Genomic DNA, 16,232 nt, shown 5'->3' on the forward strand with positions numbered 1-16,232 from the left:
GTTGCGTGGGAGTTTGTACCAGGAGTCTAGCCAAATATTTTTCACTCATACTCATCCCTGAGCCTAACCTTTCCTCACTCGTTAGAATGGCTCTGTTTGCTCTGCCCACATGGGGACATTTCAGAGAGCTTTTACCTCCAGGGACAGAGCTTCAGCTGGTCAGAAAAGCCTATAAATAGGGTTTTACTGATGACCTTTCCAATCTAGCGATGGATCTTTCCTCTGATCTTTTTTATTTTACGTTTCTGGCTTTGTCTGTGTTTGTATGTGATTCTCAGTTTCTGCTGAATTATTTACCATTAGGCCATGATGCAACTAAAATCCCTGATAACACTTAGACAGGTGGCGTGAAGTGATTGCTGCCTAATACCCTGCTCAAAGCGGTGTCCATGCTCATTGCATCCACCTGTTTTCTATGCTGGGGAGTTAGATGGCAGCCTCGCGGGAACCAGACCATTTTGTGCTGCGTTTATACTGCCACCGTGATAAAGCAGCAAATAAAGTAATGACTTAAAAGGGCCTCCCTGCATATCCCTCTGGTTGTATAAATCAGCATCGCTCCATCGTGGCCTCCTGAGAGCCAGTGATCTAGCTCTGAGGATGCTTCCTTACCCACTGGCCGAGAAGGTAAAAATAAAACACTTCCATAGTAGGACTAGCCATTAAATAGGGATATGGGCAGCTTTCAGTTGTAAAGTTTGGTCAAGCTACTGGGAATGGCTTTGTTTTTAGGCTTTCTCTTTCTTTTTTATTAATTAACTCTGCTAAGAGGAATATGTTTTTTAATAGACTTTTGTCATTATTCCAGGTGGTTTGTCTTACCATTCAGTAAAAACATCTTGGTCCTTAGCGCTTTTGATTTTTTTGGAAGGACTTTACACTGCTATGGAAATTTCCCCTTTCAAAGACTATCTCACACTGTTTCTTTGCAGATGCAGCACATGGATATTTGCTGTATCACAACAAACTCCCCTTCCAGTTACTACTGTTCCAAGGCTTATTTGATTCTGAGGCACTTCTTGCCATGGGGGTGTTATCATTTTTCACAGTTGAGAATCTCCTTTGATGAAGTCAGCTCAAAGTTCTATCTTTGGGTGGTTTCCCAGGAAAAACCTTTTGGCTACTAGCAATTTTCCATTTAAAAATATTTGCCGGTTGAATTCAATTAGTGTCCTTGGAAACTTCTTGTCTTTAAAGATACCATCGTTCTAGGATTTTCACTGCTGGATCTTAGGCATCTTTTTGTGTTATCGAAGGCTGAGGCCAATAGAAACCATATATTGAAATCCTGTTCCTTTTTCATAGAGACACCATGATGCATGGAAAAGAAAATCTGTGGATCAGCAAGCTAGCCGGGGTGGGAATGGTTGAATCCTTGCAAGGTGTTTATAAACTCTCTTGGTTTATAAATTGCGTGGCACACCAGAGGTGTGACTTGGTAAAGTTGGATCACACCTCTGCAAACCTTCTACTGAGGAAACAAATGCTTTTGTGAATAGACTTTGGCATGAATAAAAAAAATCGGAATCCAAACACTTGCAAAGTTCACTCATGAGCTGTTCCTGGATGGGAAAGGGTGTGATTACTTTCATTGCTGTATACACTCTCACAACCTGCTTGTCATCTCCTTGAAATCAGAGAAACAGCACCTCAGCCCTGTCCCGTTTAGAACTTTGTGCTGCATCCCTGTGTGCTCAGAGGTTTTCACATAACAGCATAAGTGTCCCATATGCATGGTGGATGATGTAAGATGGTTTAAGTATTGTTCCAGTCATTTATTCTCACAACATTCCCAAATAGATCCTCTACTTTTTTGAGTAATAGACACATCTATCATTAAAATGTAAGAATGGCTAATGAGCAGACCTTCAAATGGCATGAAACCCTCCATTTTCTGATGTGAGAATTCATTACATCTGCCTGTTATTAAATAAGTCTCATAACAATATTTTAATACGATTAAAGATGCTGCGCCTCATTTGTTAAGAACTTGGGAAATTAATCTGGGCAGGGCATTAATGTACTGGGGAAGGAAGGCATGTGAATATTTTTTTTTATTATTAGTTTTTCTTTGCTACTGGTTGTATCAGTGCCTTATCAGTTAAGTGCAGGAGCTTAACAATGGGTTCTCTGAGCAAAGCCCTCTCTTTTTGCTGGGTGAGGTTAAAGAACAAACACATTGCCGTGAGCTTTTAAAAGCTTGATTTCAATTACATGGTAGTAGGGCAAAGCTCTCAAACACACAAAACTTTGACTTTGTAAAGATTGTGACCTCCCAGGTACACGTGCTTTAAGGAGAAAAAATGTACTTGACATGTCCCACTGCTGTTTCCACGCACCAGGAGCTGTGTGTCTTGGGAAGAGGGGAGGGCGGGAGGGAGGCAGCGGCGTTCGTGGTGGGATGGAGGAAAATCGTTCCTCTGGGAAAGCAAAGGTCTTCTGTTTGACTAGTAAGAATTTAAAAGATAAATATATCCCTTATCACGGAATGATAAACAACGAGGTCCAGGAAAGACTCTTTGAATAATTGAGTCTGATCTCCTGCATTTTGCAAGACTATTTGCCTTCGCATTCCTATTAACATCTTATAGGACTTTGTCTTTACTAATGTTTGTTTGTGGTAGTACCCACAATGTTATAGGCACTTTCTAGGCTTTCAGGAAGAGCTGGCACTTTCAGTCTCTGGGCGGACAGACAGACAAACAGACAGAGGTCATGGCAGAGGAGCAACAAAAGGACTTTTCTGTGCAAACTGAGACCCGCTGTAGCTGGTATGGATTTCACAAAGGGGCTTTAAGGAGGTTGTTTCTTCCCTATCCCACTTTGCCCTTCACTTGCCTGGAAGTGGGGCCCGTGCCTGTGACCACCGCCACACGGCTCTGCAGCTTTCACACTGGGCTGCCTGTGGCCCCAGCCAGGCAGGAATCAGCTAAAAAAGGGGCATAAAACTGAATGTAGGAGACTGCAGAATGTGTACGACTCCCTGACAGGTTTTCCACCTGTAGTGGGATATTTTATAAGGCTATTTGGAGACGTAGGATGCCCACTGAAAGCTAACAGGAGCTGGATTCCTACCCATCCTTTGAATATCCACCCTGTATTTTAACACATATAAACTGATGAGGCTACACCACTAGTATTGCCCAAGGTATTGCTTGAAAAGAAAAAAACACAAAGCAGTGTAAGACACTAAGATGAACTGGTTTTGTCCTTGCCGAGAGATTCAGTTTTCCTTCTCAAGCCTTCTATGGGACTCTGCCTCTGAGTATGTTGGAGGGAAATTAAATAACATTCCTAAACATAAAGGGAGATGCCTAATCCCCCGGCCTTTCATAGCTCGCCCTGTTGTTCAATACATCAGCTGCTCTAGAAGTTGTATCAGAGGTAAATGCAGCCTATACTGTTTTGGAAGTAAAAGTCAACTGAAAGATGAACACAAAAATAAATCAAACTGCTTGAAAAAGTGCTTTAACTACTAGGAAACACAGCAGGGGTCAGATCAGCTGGAACGATAAAGAAGCCCAGAAAACATCCCCCAAATGGTGCAGGTTAATCCCTGTTTGGTTTGCAGTTCTGGTCTCATGTCCATGCTTCGGTGGTGCAAGGGGGCAGACCCCTGCCCTGTCTCCCTCCTGCCCATCTCCCTCCTGGGGGTGGCGTGACAGCCCTAGAGTGGGCTGCCCAGTTTCATGGGGTCAGTGGATGCTTGTCACCATGTCAGACGTCTTTCTTTATGGTTTTCACCTGCCTGTAGCTGCCCTGAAGTAAGAACTCGGTGTGGTATGTGACAGGGGAGTGGAAAGAGTTAAAAATCTTTCTCTTTTTGATGCTAGGTCCACTATTTGTGTGAGCAGGGGCTCTCTATCAGGGCTGGGCTTTGTAATGTATTCCATCTATTGATAAGGAGGCAAAATAACATTTCTAAATTGTTCAGGGTGTTTGCAGAATGCCAAGGCACTCCAGTGGCCTTCTATACAGAGCACAGCTGATGATAAATCGTAAGAGATATTCTAGAAGTGCCTATTTGCTTGTGGAAATATCTGAAATACTGGAAAGCTCACAGATTTCCCAAGGTAGGCGAAGAGGCCATTCAGCAAATTTTCCCTCTACTTGAAATGCAGTTTTCAAATCATTTAAAGTCCAAGTACCTAATGAAAATACAACTTAGTCCCCAAGGCTTCCCGCAGCGGTACCATCCAGTCTCAGGCTTGCGCAGTATAGCAAATAGCCTTCATATATTATTTTGCACTAGGTGATTTCAGTCTGCAGTACATTTTGTTTGAACCACACTCCTATAAATGCCTTCAAAGAAGGCAGGAGCCTGCCCACTGAGAAATAAATGCAGGAACAGAACCTCCTGTGCAAATATTAGTGTTCAGCATCTACTGTAGCCCCAGTGAATATGTTCATAACACATGTACAATTCAAACGAAAAGGTTATGTGCAGTACATGGACATGTACTGACATGGCCCATGTGTTTCATGTGGAAGCACATTCACTGTCCTAAAGTAAATGTTGTCATCAAAAAACCACCTCATTTTCCTAATATTATTGATGCAAGGGACTGACAGAAAAAATAAATCAGGTTTATCTGGAAAATGGAGAAACCTTCACCTAATCCTTGTGGAGTTTCTTCCAAAATGTTTTCCTAAGTTTCTGTGCTAAGAGGCAGCTATGTCAATAAATTACTTGGAACCACGAGGCTTGCTGCAAGGACTCAGCACTGTGGTTTGTACATTCCTGTGCAAAAGGAAGGTGGAAATCCTGCAAAAGTTACCTGTAAAATAACCTATCAATAAGGAAAGGCTTCCCTAAGTCCAACTGCAGGCTTGATTATGCCCTGAAGCTTAAAGGTTTATATCCCTTCCAAAATGCTTAGAGAGAAATCTAGCTTCCAGTGATGTTAATAGCAAATTGGCCATTATTTCCGATGGCCCTAGAGTCTCATAGTTACCGCTTTCTTCCTTTTTCTTCATCACACTATAACTGCTCAGTATTCAAATGGTGAGACATTTTTAATTATATTTATTTAACTGATTGCATTTAATGTATCACTGGCATAGCAGCCACCACTATGTACGGTATTGGGATGCTGAATAAAAGGCAACAGTGATCTTGTGAGACTGTAGCATGCTGTATGTTTACATATGAAAGCAGGTTCAATATGCACTACATTGTGGCGTCCCCATGATGCCTCTCTTCATCGCTTGTTAGTCCAAGAGCCTTCTTACTTTCTCAGAGCTGCTCCTTATGCATATGCATATCTCCTCATAATAATGCCATAAGGCTGCTAATCTATTCTCCTTCAAACCCCTCCTTAAAACTCACTTTTTCTGTGGTGGCTGGAAAACATCTGACAATAGCCCAGCAGCTGGTGCGCTGCTACTTATTCTACTGAAGATGATGAATGCGCCGTTACCCCGACTCCTTCATTTCCCTCTTCGTTGTATCCACCTGTTGTTTTCATCCCATGCTAAAATGGTGAGATCTTTAGAGGAGAAACTGTTGGGATTTTTAAAAAATACATATGTGTCACCTACCATGACATGGTTGTCTGAATAGGGTCTCTCCTTACCACCACAACATGAATAATTACAGACACATTGTCTAAGCAATTGTATATTCTTTCATGAATGAAACATCCCATATTCCTTCCAAATACCCTGCTAAGTTTGCATCAGTATCTGCTCTGCCCTTTGCAAAGCAACCAAGAAGGCAGAAAATATCAGTCTTTGGGAGGGAAGCAGGATGTTCTCTTATAGACGGTGAGGTACGGTGGCAACTGCTGTAAATCTGGGATCAGTGGCACATTCTCAATCCCTTCCCCACTCCCCTTTCCTTGCGACCAGCCCAAGGCTCCCTCCCTCCGCCCCTGGGTCTCCAGGCGTTTCCTCCCTGGCTGCAAGGCCGGGGGCTTGGCAGCCCCCAAATACCCACCACGACAAGCCTTTCCCTTCCCCAGCGTATGGACGGGTGGCACAGAAGCAGCTTCTCCCAACACAGAGCCCGGTATCCTTGCCAAAAGGCCTGCGGCTAATTCAGTTTCAAGCAGCATCAAGGCACACGCTGTGTACGTTGTTTTATTCGCGTTTGGCGCTTTGTGCCCTGGACTAGATGTGGCTTGGTAGTTCCTCCTCTGCAAAGGTCCATCCTGCGTGCAGACCTGATTCCTCTTCAAGTGTTGTCAACCTACGTTAGAGGATAACTTCTCCCTTCCTGAAGAGTGGATATTTATTTTACAATTGTCACCGTTTCAATGTGGATTTGTTCTTTGAAATTTCTAAGTCATGGCGTTATATTATTACGTGAGGCTCTCAGCTTTCAGTTTTTCGCAACCGAATTTGCTAGTCCACCTCTTTGCAGAGGAGAGATTGAAACTGCCATTTCTGAGGGGATCCAGCAAATACAAGAGGCAGCATGTTATTATTATGTTAGTTAAAAATGGGCTATCTTCAGCCTATTTCATATTTCATATGACAATCTAAACGTACTCTTGTGCTTGAAAATACTAGAAGAGTGAAACACCATTTTTGTTTTCTCACTTCAATACTTTCTTTGTAAAAGCTGAAATTTTCATTAGGCTATTAAAACACAAAATATGGTATATCTCTGACACTTTTGCGGTAACAGCTGTTACGGCAACTAGTTATAATGAAGCAATTTGGAAAGGAAGTTCATTTTCAGTTTAAAGTGGACAATTGTCTTGTAGAAATGTTTGTGAAAAGCCAACTGTTTTAAAATTGAAGATGTGGGTGCTTTTACACTTATCCAATCTGGAATTTGAAACTACACAGATTGTGTGACTTTTATGACTAGGCACAATGGAACAAAATAACCCAAATTTCATATCAGCAAGCCATCAGAGCAATCCAAGAATAAACAGATATTTTTTAATCTGAAGGATGAACAATCATGAGAAAACTGCAAAATTTTAGTACTCCAGGCTGAAATCATTAAGTGCATAAGTTATAAATTACTTACTCATCTTAGGATGGCATCTATAAGGTTAATGATACATTCACAAAGTGGCCAAAGGGAAAAAAGTTCATCTTTTGTGGTCTTTTAGGCTGTTTGTTATAAATTGGGAAAGTCTTTGGAGTGTTCTGTTAAGATCTACTCCAATACATGCTGCAGTCAAAGTAAATCCTTCCATTCAATCCAGTAGCTATAGGATCAAGGCTGTTAAGAAACTCATTCAGACTTTAAAAGCATTGACTTAAGAGGGAAGATGGAGACAAATTTTATGGATAGGACTTAGTGGACCAGCAATGCCCACAGATGATTCTGCATGTCAGGAGTGAAATAGGCACACCTTTTCTAGATGTCATTTCAATGACTGGTGCTGCTGCTGATATACATGGTATCCCTTAGGGCTTTCAACAGAGCATCTTTCAGGTGTTTTGTGTTGAAGGCCACAACTCCCATGGACAGCACTCAGGGTAGAAATGAGGCCTTCTTAGCTGTGGAAATTGTTCCTTCAGACTTTCACTCTGCTAAAGGGTTTGAAATGGTCATTCAGCTCAGCCATAGCTTCTTCTAAGGCCTTCCCTGTGTAGTGTGATGCCTACCTCTGCATCCAGGCAAGTCAGTCAGGGAGAAGGAGCTGTAGATCAGTGCCTTGCAGTGCTTTTTGGATAGGTATTACCACCTTCTTTTCCTATTTCTATTTTTCCTGCTTTTTCTACCTTGGCTTGCTTTCCACCATCCCTTAGATTCCCGTCTCCTTCCCAAGCCCCGTCCTGCTGCTCCACCTTGACTTGCCCTCTCCTCATCTTTGTTTTTGTGGCCTCAAAATAAGACCAGCTCCCAACAGCATTGGCTGTGGCATGACCGGGCAGAGCTCACTGACGTTTTTTCCCCTCCTTACCTTTCCTGTTGGTGGGAGCTGCTGCTCGGGATGCACATGGGCGAGAAAGCTGACCACTCACATTTCAGTGAATGGGAAGGGACTCAAAGTGACCTGAGAGACGCTCTGTGCTTTCTTGGATAATTTGCACTATACCCATGCTTAATAGCCTGCAAAATGGGCAGTGTAACTGGAAGGCTGAAGAGGCGACTTGAGTGATTATTATGGTTTGACTGAAACCATGACATTCAAATGCAGTGTGTTAATAACCTTATCAAGAATAATTTGTAATAGATTTGTAAGCTAGCAACAAAGAGCAAACAGAAGGTTGTGTTTGTGCATGCAAATAATACTCATTGCTGTCGGGGTATATCTTTTGCACCAATATGCACCAAGACAACCATTACCATTGATGGGAAGCTCTGTGTAAGCACAGAGGCGTGAAATAGCTAGTGATCAGTGTAAAAGAAACAAAGCAGAAAAGACTATTATCTGTTGTATGATAATGACCTCCGGGTTCTTGGAGCTTTACACAAAGTCAAAAAGGGAGTCATGTACTGGATGGAGCTCACAAAGCCCAGGCCAGCCAAGGGGCAGGAGCCTGGCGAGAGGTGAAGGTAGTAAAAAGCAATTTCTGTGGTGGTCAGCTCACTTCTTGGTGTGCATAATAGGTCAGTAATGAATGGATAGCTATTTGGAAGCGTGCGCCTGTGTTGGGAGGTTGTGCCATGCAAAGGGAATAATGTGCTTTGCAAAGGAGGTGGTGGAAGACTTACTGAAACGGTATCGGTAGGGCTGTTATGCGATGGCAAGGTGATATGAAGGTTCAGGACTGTTAGCAGTAGTATTAACGCTTACTATTGCTTGAAGGAAGGATGGGGGATGGTGAGACCTCTGTATTTCAAAGAATTTATAATACAATGTCCTTTTTTTGCGCTTTGCCAGAAACACTACCAGGACATCCACTTCAAAAGACTAGTTTGTCTAGGTTTAAATTATACTTGAGGCCAATTCCACAGCTATGCAGTGATATTAAGTAGCACAATGTCATATTATATGCAAACGCTTGTGTCTTTGGAAACACAAAGGAAATTCTATGGATTAAAATCCAGCAAAACAAAAAGTTATTCAATTAATCAACAGCACTTCTTTTAGAAAACCCCATGCTGAAACTAGAAACATGAAAAGCCTACCTTGTACTTAGATGCTGTTCAAATCATTTACCTTGTCTTTTTTTTTGAAAGAAAAGAGGGAAAAAAGCAAAACAAAATAATCTTTTGCCAGTAGAAATAAAAATGCTTTCTGTCAGCTGTGGCACGTTTAAACACCCTAAATATTTCATCAGACACTGCACTTACTTCAGTGTTTTAAATAAGATTTAATAAATAGGTGCATGTTCAGACTTGTACAGGCCTACTTTTGTCTGTAGTTGGCAATGTGCTGCTGTATGTGTTTGACTGCGCAGTTAAGAATTTTAATTACTTACTTGTTCTATACAGACACTCATTCTCTTTTAACTGTTTATTAAAAAATAATACCGTAGCCATTGTGCAAGAAATCTTCCACATACTATAGAGCTGCAATGTTGTCCATAGTAGGCCTCTGTTTTCTGAATGTACCCCCACATTCCCCTTGTCCCCTACTTCCAAAGTCCAGTCTCTGGAATTCCCACAGACCCGAGACGTTCATGCAACTCTGTCACTGGGTTTTGTGACCACTTTGCATTGAATGTCTTTGCTGTTAATTATACAGACATGTCTGAGACTTTGCTACCCGCACCCCCAAATGGATGGCACAAGCAATGTCTGTCTTATTCTCAAGAAAACACAGCTGGAGCTGGTGGTCTTCTTCCTGTGTGGTTTTTTTTTTGTTTGTTTGTTTGTTTCTAACTTCTAGACTCATTTCGTAAAAAAATATTGAGGAGAATTGAACAAACTCCACAACTTTTGAGTTAAGAGCCGATGACAGTAAATTGACTGCATCACCTTTTTTTGCTGATGGGCTCCCTTAGCAATGACATTCATTATTTATAATTTTGCAGTAGCTAGACACTAAATGGGTTCAAGATGCTGCTTTGCCTAACAAGTTCATGATCGTTCAGCAAAAAAATTACAATAATATCTAGATATCACAAAAATGACAACAAGACGAAAATACTTCTTAATTTTAAGTTGATGGTCAGTGAATGAGTCACAGTTGGAACTTGGCACCTCAAGAGGTTCGTTTGTTAATCGAAGCTGTGTTTCTCTGTCCAGTGCTATAGAAGCAGCCTAGTTTGAACTAGATGCTTAATTTTTAGATACCTCAAGTTATGTGAGATTAATGTCACCATAAGGGTATATTGACAAAGACGGCTGTAGACAGATACCAATTCATATGTCTCCACTCCAAGCTGACCAGTCTTGAGGCAGCTCTGCAATCTGTACCATATATGGCACTTTTTGAGTCAATGTATTTTGCAATTTCACAACAGAAGAGTGAAGCAGAAGAGTAGGAAGGTTTCTGACCTTATTCATGAAGATGCTATGTCAGATGATAGCCAGAAACAGTGGCTGTCCTAAAGCAATGGATGTTTGTAAACAGCTGTATATATGTAAGTCTGCAGATAAGCATTTATTTTTCAAATTGCATCCTATTTGTGGTTTCATAGTCCAGAATGAGTCCTGAATACAACAGGGGAGAAACAGCTTAAAAGGTGATTGATGATGTCATTTTAATTTCCTAAAACTTGGGTACAAATGGAGTAGATGTAAGTAAGGATTTGAGCCAAAAATATTATAGGTTATCCTTTAAATGTGGATTTTGATAGTAATGTACTCACTGTTGGATTTCTGAGTACATCAAAGGCATTGGCTTGAATCTTTAAGGACTGAAGTCTGGCAGTTTCAGGAACACCTTAGGTTCTCTAGCACATCCAGACATGTTCATCTGTGGATGTTCTGCCGAAATGTCCTTTGGTCGGATGGGGCCGGCGGGCCAGACCTTGTACTGTTATCTAACTGAGTATCTCTTCTGAGTTCGATGTCCTTTGACATGAGTGCCACAGTGGGGTTTCCACAACCTGAAGTCTGGTGACTTTATCTTGTAAGGTGAGGTGGGAGGCCTTGCCTTTCTTCTTTGGTATGGAAAGAAATGTTTTCATCTGACAAATCTCAGAGCAAACAATGTCTGATTCCATACATGTGAGCAGACATGGTGACAAGCGTGTTCAGATCATGCTAGCTAGCTGAAGAGTAGTATCCAGACTCAATCTATATGTCATGCTTACACTTCACAATGGAGACCCTGCAGAGACCTTCAGTCTAACATCACACAGGTTGTGATATGACGTTTCGCACCTCTGTCTAGAGATACTTCCTCATTGTCCAGGCCAGGCACAGCAAAACTGTGTAAGTTCGATATGCTCAGGTAAATAGACCATGTCTCTTTGCAAAGCTACAGAGTGCAAGTGTTGTGCAATCTCAATGCAACCACTTTGCCACTGCCATCGTGGGAGACTCCATCATTATGAGCAGCATGGGCATATGCTTAAATGGTAACACACAGAGTTAATATGTAAGTGGATCGCACCCTGTCTAGCTATTTCATTTTGCTCTGCAGATTGTGTGAAAACACCGAATACATGGTTTGTGATTAGCCAATTTTAAGCGGTCTTAAATTTGTCCAGGGACCCTGCCCCTAGGATTAAATTTAGCATGTCTGGAACTGCAGTCTACTTACATATGTGTTCATTAAAAAGGTCCAGATGACTGCCTATAGAATGTCAATACCCACATTTTTTGGTGCTCCAGCCTTTATCAGTTCAGATACATGAAGGGCAGTAGACCAGCACAAGAACATCCTATTTTGTTTTCAAAGGATGGATTCTAATTCTTGTAACTTCCTAGTAAAAAATGAGAGCCTGCTTCTCTGAAAGGGAGAGTGGGAGGGAGGAAATGTCTTTATTTGCATGTTTTGTTGTTTCTTTCATTTGAGTATTTTCTACTCCTTCCTCTTGCTTTTCTCACATTTACTGCCTACCTTTACACTTGTTCACTTGTCAGAGAAAGATGTTGATATCCTGTGGCTCTATTAGCTATCTGTTTGCTTGATTTGCCATACTACTTCAATATGCTTTAGCACATTTGGGAAAGATAGCCTTTTATTTGAATTTTTAAAATTTTTGTATCATGGGTATCATACTGAAGCTTTTACAGTAGAAATAGTATAAGTAATTCAACTAATAAATAACAAATGTTACCTTTGCTCTGAAACCCCAGGAAGCTGGTGACCATTTCTGCTCTACCTTCTGCTCTACCTCCTTTTCTTATGCAAGAACAGAGGGAGTAGGGCAAAATCCTTGGGGAGAAACAAGAAATATCTTATTGGTCATTCTTCTGGAGTGAGGACAGGCACTGAGAGCATCCCTGCCCCTTCCTTCATCTTCCATCAATTTGAATGCAGCAGATGGTCACATCAAGCCATGTTGCAACAGCAGTATGACCTGGTTTAAGGTAGAAGTATCTGGAAAGCTGTGCATTGATTTAGTTAGTGACAAAGATCATCTGATAAAGACAAATAGTTATCATGAATGAACTGGACAGAACAAAGCATAGAAAACAAGATATATCCTCAATTTTAATAATTTTTCATGAGAAGTGTGAGAGCTTGTCATCATAAAGAACTCTATTTTCCCTAATAGGAGATAGGAGTTAAAAAAAAAAGAAGAAAAACTGTATTTTTGTGATCATTTTTCTAGCACGTCCTTGCAGGCTAAAGACAGCATGTGAGTATTTCTTAGGAAAAAACATAGAACTCAGTAATGTTAACTAAAATGCTTAGACTTGACTGTATCTGTCCACAAATTAGGCACATCAGCTATATTGTCTGACTCCCTCACTGGCTAGTGGGGAGGGACAGGTACTCCCAGTGACATTCACTTCCAGGATCCTCAGCTACCTCAAGTAAGTGGGATTAATTGCTCTTTGAGAATGTTTCCTTTTCCTTGGCTATAAAAGATGTCTAAAGAGCTGTTTTATATAATAACCTGCAGCCTTGGGGGAAATTCCTGTGGGTGGCCTTTGCCCACTTGTTTATCCCCCAGCTCAGGTATTTGAAGTGAGTGATGCACAGAAGAATTACCACCGTGTGTCCAGACTAAATGTGCTAAATACATACAACATACACTGCATGTTAGAAGACTGTGTTCCTACTGGGGCCAGTGTGGCTTCATACCTATAAGTTGTTACCTATGATTTCTTTCCTCGCTTTGCTGACAGCTTGATTGATATGGCTAAAAACTACCTGCAGCAAAAATACAGGAGGCAAGCATCAGAAAACTGAAGGAAAATGAGATATTTTGCCATATATCCTATATGCTAGTTTTGCCGTAGAAAAGTCTCTGACTTTGAACAGTACTTTCCAGAATGAAGTGACCCTCCAAAACATTTTGCCTCTTTCACCTAATATTGGCGTACTATTCCTACAATTGCTTTGCTAACTTAAATGCTATCTAAATGCTAATTATTGTTCCTCCATGACCTGGGAAAACAACCTTTCTTCAAACAGTCCATCAAGGATAGTTTATTGTCTGTAAATACACCTTGCTTATAATCCTGGGCTACTCAGAGTACAAAAATGAAATCATGTCTAAGTCCAATTCATTATTCTCAATCTGTTTTTTCTATGGAGTAGCTGAAGGATAAATATCACTGCTGGGCCACCTGTCTTCTCTGATCTCTGCCTCTTCCTTTTCCAGTCAGGTTAAGTTAGAACTAGACTAGGATGCAGTGGATTTTACCTTGATTTTTTTCTGTGGTTTTCATAGCTCCTTTGTTTTACAGCTTATGTCAGTGTATGGCATTATATGGCCTCTCACCATGCAGCAATCCGTGGTTTCAGGGAGTTGGCTCCATTGGGTTTCTTCTGTGAGGCATGGGAATGGCCGTGGATCCACCACCTGGATAGAACATGCCTATGAAGGGGGATTCCTACTCCGGATTAACACAGCCCAATTCAATCTCTGCCAATGACTAATTCTTCAGTTATCAAAACCAGAAAATGTTGCAAGATGAATAAGCAAAATGGCTTATTTAAAAATGTTGAAATGCAATCTTCTGACTTCCTTGTTAACAGAAGAGTGAGGAATCCAGGATTAATTGTCAAATTCAATCTGACCTTACCATTAGTTGCAGATCACTTTTAATTGCATGGATGATCACTATTGAATTAACCTAGAAAGCGTGTTCCAGTTTACTCCTCCCTTCCCAGTATCATCACCCTGTGAAGGACAGAGGTACCCCAGTCACCCAAGCAATTCATAGCTCTCCAGCACTGACATCTGCAACTCGGTGGACACTATCCCTGATTGTTATAGCTCAGTGAAAATACTTTTCTATGAGCTTTCCATCTCATTACTAAAAGGCGATTTTACTAAAGCACTCGGTGACTGCTTTATGGTGGACTTTTAAATAAAAATTGGTTTATATTGTACGAAGATGTGATTTGAAATGCTGATGGCCAGGATTTATTTTCAACTTTAGTTGTTACACCATTTGCTTTAAGAGGCCTAGCATTAAGGTGTCAGAGATATTTCTTCACTTTGCTTTTCTCTTCCAGGACATTAAAGGGCACTTTCAAGTTAAACTTATCACGAGACTATGTGAAAATGAAAGTGTCTGATGTCTGGTGTAGGTGAGTTGACCAAAGAGATTGTGAGGCTTCAAATTTATCTTTTTGTTCTGAAAGAGCTGAAGTCAGATCTGGCAATTAGAGTGAATTATGGTTCCGTTCCCAAACCATCTTTTCACCAGATACACAAAACCCCCCTATGTTTATGTTTGCCACTGGTGTTTGGTGGAGATGAATGTTTCTTTAGTCTTTGTTTGCTTATGGGAAGCTTAAGGCTTATGCAAAGATTGGCACCTAAGTATAAAATAGTTTCCTGCACAGCAATAGCTCAAGGTTTTGAAGAGAGGTCAGCTTTTAGGCTTTACTTTAATTGTTGCTCTTGTAATCCCGAGATGCTGAATGTTTTTTTTAATGCAGACATGGGCTGAGTAGACAAAACTTAAAAAACCCCCGGCTAAGTACGGTGCTAAGCTTCTAAATGTTTTCATAAGACACCTCAGGGAATGTGGAGCTACAGTTGCTTTTAGCCACTTCGGTTTTGTGAAAATTTGGTATTGTAAAACCTTTCTCCTGCTAGTGAGGCTGAGGATCTCATTGTTGGGGATTAGCGTGACAATGGAGCAGGGTTACTATTGGGATCCTAAAAAGTGGTGTTTCTTCTAAGGGAAATTTACAGCAGAGTTCCTTGAACTATAGAGAGGAGTGCAGTTTTTAAATGTCAGCTCTGAAGGCAACAAAAACAATTAGATGAAAGTTCTAGTTAATGTTAAATCTTTACTAACTGATTTCTTGTTTTCCAACCTGCCTTTCCTTCTGAAACAAATGTCAGAGATACAAAGTCCTCCCTTTTCTTCTTTTGTCACTGTCCCTGTTAAAAATGTAGAACTTTGTTCCAAGCTTTATTGAAGCTGCAACTTCACCCTTTAGCAGAAATACTAACAAAATCATAACAATAAATTCATTTAAATGAAATTGTCACCATACAGCTGGCTTGTTAAAAGGAGGTCTTCGGTAGCCTGCTCCACAAGCTGCTGACTCACTGCTGATGTGTTTCAACACCCACCTCCTCTCTTTCCCCCTAGAGCCAAATTGCTTCAGTAGTGGCTAAATTCAACTGAAAAGCTGGATACCAGGTTGGTTGCATTTCATGCTAACATCACTCTGTAATTTGCTGGCGGATCTCAGCACAGGGACATTTTGCACACTTCAGTGCTCTATTATGGCAGTGAACCATATCAGTCTGTGTTTTTTCTAATAAGGATTATTCCTGGTTGATAGTGTTGCCTCTCTTCTGAAACTCTGACTGTCATTACTGACTTGGGCTGGACTTCAACCAATGATGTCATTTACTTGGTTATTTTTTATTATGCCCTTTCAAGGCGTACCAATATCCAAATTTTTAACAGTAACTTTATGTATGAGGTCCTAATCTAGTGTTTGACTACAGGAAAAAGTCAGGAAAGCTAGCCTTTATATCTGCCTTTTATTCTTAACTCCTCTACGTTTTGGGAATTAGATTGTGCTCTTGTCTGACCAAAGTGAATAAAAAAAAAACCTTCTCAGCTCACTGGTCTGAGGTTTGGGTTTGGTCCCTGATCTCAGCTACTAAAATCAAGGATCAAATAGCTCAGGAGAAGGCCTCTGCCTTTATTCTCTGGCCAAGGCTGCTGTCAAGAGATGTAAGAATTAAGCTGAGTTCATTCTTCAAGGGAGATAGTAACTTCCGTCTTCAAATGAACCTTCAGATATGACATGTTGTGGAGCTACAGGTTGTTG

This window comes from Haliaeetus albicilla, chromosome 2 (assembly GCF_947461875.1).
Source record: "Haliaeetus albicilla chromosome 2, bHalAlb1.1, whole genome shotgun sequence".
NCBI lineage: Eukaryota > Metazoa > Chordata > Aves > Accipitriformes > Accipitridae > Haliaeetus > Haliaeetus albicilla.